A 5,612-nucleotide genomic window follows, 5' to 3' on the forward strand; every position below is an offset into this window, starting at 1 on the left:
CCACCTGTCACAACCTTTCTCCAACTTTTTTCTTTCTTTTTTTTTCTTGGAGAAGTTTTTGCTATAGGGCGCATGCGCTCGCCAGAAAGACAGAGACAGACAGAGAGACAGAAAGTGAGAAATCACCCCCCAGGAGGAATGGCCACGCAGCAATCCCTTCTCCTCCATTCTCCTCCTGGGATCCTGGGCATGCACGCACATGTACCCAGTATAAGTACATGTACCTGGGTCCAGGACTCGAACCACTGTCAACTACATGGGAGTCCAGCGACATAGCCATTACACTAACTGCTGGTCCCATTCTCCAACTTTTTTCTTTAAGAATCTTACACCTTTCCCTCGCTCTTTCTCTCTCTCTGTCCCCCTGTGGTCAAATTAAAATAAATAAAGTTAAATAAAATAATTTTTTAAAAAAAGGAGGGGCAGCAGGTGGTGTGGTGGTTAAGGGTGCTGGACTCCCACACGGCCAACGACAGTTTGAATCCCGAACCTGGCACCTTGCATTCTCAATTTCCCTCTCTCTTTCTCTCTCTCTGTTCAAATTAAAATAAATAAATAAATAACATTAAATAAAATAATTCTAAAAAAAAGAATCTCACACATATAGTAAGGTTGTAAGTAGTACAATCATCATCATGTGTTCACTCAGATTTATCAGTTAAATTTCGCTGCATTATCTTTCTCTTTGTTCATTTATTTTTATTGTTTGCTGAACCAGTAAGCATTATAGACACTGTGATGCTTTATCCCAAATATTTCAGCATGTATTTTCTGAGAACAAAATCATTACTCTTATCTAACCAGAAGATAAGTATCTCATTTAGGAAATTTAACCCTAGTACAATAGTATTTTCTAATATTCAATCCATATTCAGATTTCCCCATTATTCTAACAATATCCTTTATGGATTTTTATTTTAACCCAGGATCCAAAAGGAAAAAAATCACAACTGTATTTAACTGTCATATCTTTAACTGTCATATCTTTTCCAGATGCTTCTGAAATTCAGCATTTCCCCTTAGGAGCTAGAGTTGTTATTTTCCTATTAATTTACATTTAGTTGAGTGGACCCCATAACTATTGTTCATCTTCATTTTTTTTTTTAGAAAGATTTTTGCTATTGGCGCATGCACTCGCCAGAGAGACAAAAAGAGACAGAGAGACAGAAAGTGAAAAGTCACCCCCTACCCCAGGAGGGATGGCCATATCACAGTCCCTTCTCCTTCATTCTCTTGGGATTTTTGGGCACTCACACACACACACACACACACACACACACACATGCCCAGCATGAGTTTCAAGCCACCGGGTCTGGGACTAGAACTGCAGTCAACTATGTGGGAGGCCAGTGACATAACCTTTATGCCATAAATGGTTGAAGATGGGAACTGAATCTCTCCTAAGGTAAGGAGAAGAAAGTTGCAACCAGCAGATGGTGTACTGGTTATATCGTTAGTCACTTACAGAGAAGTGAAAGGGTAAGCCATGGGACAGGTGACTTTTCCCAGGGAAGGAAATATTCTGTGAGAGAGGCCAGTCTGAACTTTGGGAGACCTTTAGGCCAGAGGAGAAGCAACTGGGCATGCTAAAGACCCAGAAAAAAACAGGTGAGTGGGTTGTCCTAGGAAGAAATAAGGTGTATAGGTATTAAGGAAAAAAAGGGATCCCACTCTTGAACTGCTTATGCTTTTCAATTCAGGATGTGAATTAACTCTCAAGAACTGCCTGGGAGAGAGACCCTGGGGTCTCGAACTGTAACAGCTGGAGTCAGATCAGATAACCTTCCTGAGGGACAGGGAAGTCAGACAAGAAGTATGAAGATCTACTGAAGCAAAGATTTCATTTTTTTTTTTTAAAGAGAGGTTTTTGCTATAGGGCATGTGTGCGTGCTGGAGAGACAGAGAGACAGAAAGCAAGAAATCATCCCCATGGTCACCCCAGGGGGAATGACCATACTGCAATCCCTTCTTCTCCAGTCTCTTCTTGGGAATTTGGGCATGCACACACATGTGTCCAGTGTGAGTGTTAAGCCATCGGGTCCAGGGCTCAAACCATGGTCAACTACATGGGAGTCCAGCCAATTACCCACTATGCCATCTGCTTTAGAAGTCTTCCAGAGCAGGCACTGGAACAGTAGGGGGTAAATCCAAGAATAATCATCAGGAAAAGAAGTTCCCCAGGAGCTCAGGAAAGGACAAACTGAGGGACAAAAGCCAATTCAGTTGGGATGGCCAAAGAACAAACGGAAAGAATCTGTGTCCTTGACAACATTGAGCCACTGAATTAACCAACTCCAAAACTGCCACACCACTGGATTACTTGTTATATAAAATAGTAAGTGTATTATTTTTAAAAAGAGGCTACACAATTGAATTAAGGAACTCCCTAAAAGCCATAGTTACCAAAAAGTCTTTTTTTTAAAAAAAAAAAAAAAAGAGCCAAGATAATAAAGTATAAAAATATCAAATCACTGAACATAATGTTGTAGTCACTATGACTACAACAAATACACTCACCTTGAATAGGTCTTAAATGTATTATTAGACTTAAAAGTTAATGAAGAAAAAAAAAAAGTTTATGAAGAACATGCCTAGGAGTCAGTCAGTGGCATAGTGGTTAGAGCAGTTGGATCCCACATATTGACTTCACAGTTCGAGTCTCCCTCTCAGAGACTTGAGAAACACATTGAGCACGTGTGTATGCCAAAAGTCCCAAGAGAATGGAGAAGGGATTGCTGCGTGGCCATCCCCTCTGAGGGGTGATTTCTCACTTTTTTGGTCTGTCTTTCTCTGGGGAATGCCCTGTAGCAAAAACTAAAAACAAAAACAAACAAAAAATCCTGTCAGCTAGTAACTCCGTGATTTTAAAAGGATTAGAGAGAAAACCCAGAAAAGGCAGGCAAAAGGAAGATCTGCTTTGAAGGACTTCACCTTTTTAGGACATGAATATAGTGTGTGTGAGTGGTATTTATGTGTATGAATGTATATATTAGTAAAATTCGCAACATGCAGGAGGCACCGATAAATTCATAGGCATTCCTTATTACTCAGGTGGTGTGAGCAAGACTGCTGAAAGTTGAAAATAGATTTTTTGAGGCATGTTTGTCACCTTATAAAGGAATTTTTGCCATAATGATTAGAATCAGTAGAACTTTTATAATACACCTGTTTTAATATGGTTTCAAAACTGTGAGTAATAGGAGGGGGCAGTTTCATGACAGACTATTGTCATACTTCTTTGCAGTAAATTCTTCTCAACAGATAGTGAATCATCAGGGTGAGATTATTAAACTCTTATTCATCTTTAAGAAATTAGGGACCAGCAATTGGCGTTAATGGCTATGTCACTGGACTCTCATGTAGTCGAATGTGGTTCAAATCCTGGACCCACTGGCTTAAACTCACACCGGGCGTATGTGTGTGTGCCCAAGATCCCGAGAGGAGAATGGAGGAGAAAGGATTGCAGTGTGGCCATCCCCCGCACCGCCCACCCGGAGGTGATTTCTCACTTTCTCTGTCTTTCTGGCAAGCGCATACGTCCTATAGCAAAAACCTCTAGAAAGAAAGGAAGAAAGAAAAAGAAAGAGAGAGAGAGAGAGAGGAAAGGAAGGAAGGAAGAAAGGAAGGAAGGAAGGAAGGAAGGAAGGAAGGAAGGAAGGAAGGAAGGGAGGAAGAAAGAAAGAAAGATTAAGCCATAGAACTTCATTGGGCACAAACTTTACTTTAGATTTGTTTACCAGACCATGAATGGATTAATCATGTTTTAGTTTGCAAATTAACCATTAACTTTTTAATATTTTGCCTTAATTTATGATGTAAACAGTCTGCCAGAGAAGGAAGGGGAAAATGTATTTTCTCCCTCAAATTAATGGGGTAAGTATTTCGATGAAACATCCATGTTTTATTTAGAGACTGTATTGACTACTTTACTGTTCCTCAAATCCCTTGATTCTTAGGTGGGGGTGGTGGGGAATCTTAACAGCTGCACATTTCCAACATAGTATTCCCTAAATGGTATCAAATAACTGGGAATGAAGTTTTGGTAACTCTGGATGATTTATTCAGCCACTTAGTCATCATTGTTCCATCAGGGGAAACAATGAGAAGCTTTTGTTTGTGTTTCTGTGTAGGGTGTGAGGAACAAAGAGAAGCAAATATCCATATCTTGGTCTTTTTTCCTTTTAAAAAGAAGTCTTTATAGTCAAACTACTATAAATATATTATAAAAATAGAAAAGCATACTGCATTGTGGCACTTTTTACATTATTTTTGCATATTTGTCTAGAAAGCTTCTTTCTTTATATAAAAAAATGCATGAGTGTATTCTAATCATAAAATATTCAAACATCACAGAAGTGTGCAGAGTAAAAACTAGTCTCTCTCCACTGCCCTTACTCAACTCTCCTGTCCCACTGTTCAGCCCCCACAAAAGAGTTCTTTAACAAAACAATACAAAACAAAACAAAACAAAACTCTTCATTATCTAGGTTTGGGAAGGTTTAGAACATATTGTAGGCAATAAGCAAATTCCAAAATGTAAAAACTCAGAAATTACTTAAAATGAATCGCCCATGAAGCGTAGTCCCAGAAAGTACCAAGGAAAATTATTGCAGTGTCTGAATACAGGTCAGCTTCCCTGAAGAAAAGGTACCCAGAGCCAGAAATATCTAGGTTTGCTTCTTTCTGTCCCTGCCACTAGCTGGAAGCATGTCCTTGATCAACTATAGTTTTCTCAGATAATAGAGTTATTTTTAAAATGAGACCATATAGCTAGTACCCAACTTTATGCAAGGTCTTCCACAAATTTGGCTTTCCTCCCTCCTCTAGAACTTTGCTACATCTCAGGTTCTTATTGGTGAATTCTAATTATTTCTGAATGTTTGTGTGGAAGATGATAATCCTTTTATACATTGTTTAGAAAAGACGAAGAAGATGGGCCAGCAGGTAGCATGGTGGTTAAGGGCACATGCAGATTGCAGATTCCCACATGACCAACGGTGGTTCTAGTCCTAGACCTGGAGAGGCTTGCTTTCTCACTTTCTCTCTCTCACTCTCTCTCTCTCTCTCACTGTCCATCTCTGGTCAAATTAAAATAAATAAATAAATGGATAAATAAAGTTAAATAAAATAATTATTAAAAAAAGAGGGGCTGGCAGGTGGCATCATTGTTGTGGATGCTGGACTCCTACATGGCTGACCTTGGTTCAAGTCCCGGACTTGAAGGCTTGTTTTTTCACTCTCTCTCTCTCTCTCGCTCTGTCCTTCTCTGGTCAAATCTAAATAAATAAATATAAATTCTTAAAAAAGAAGAGGACCAGCAGTTGGCATACTGGCTATGTCGCTGGACTCCCACATAATCGACCACAGTTCGAGTCCCACACCTGATGGCTTAAACTCACGCTGGGCATGCGTGCGTGTGTGCCCAAGATCCCTAGAGGAGAATGGAGGAGAAGGGATTGTGGCTTGGCCATCCCCCCTGGGGGGTGATTTCTTGTTTTCTGTCTCTCTGTTTCTCTCTTTCTGGCGAGTGCATGTGACCTATAGCAAAGACCTCCCCAAAAGAATAAAAGAAAGAAGAAAAAGAAAGAAAGAAAGAAAGAAAGAAAGAAAGA

General features: G+C 39.7%; 1 pseudogene; it reads right to left on the reverse strand.

Moving 5' to 3' along the window:
- Positions 1–3,181: 3,181 nt before the first annotated feature.
- Positions 3,182–5,612, reverse strand: part of LOC106735276 (heterogeneous nuclear ribonucleoprotein A1-like) — a 6,120-nt pseudogene continuing 3,689 nt past the window's right edge.

Source organism: Tupaia chinensis, unplaced genomic scaffold (genome assembly GCF_000334495.1).
Source record: "Tupaia chinensis unplaced genomic scaffold, TupChi_1.0 Scaffold000350_1, whole genome shotgun sequence".
NCBI lineage: Eukaryota > Metazoa > Chordata > Mammalia > Scandentia > Tupaiidae > Tupaia > Tupaia belangeri.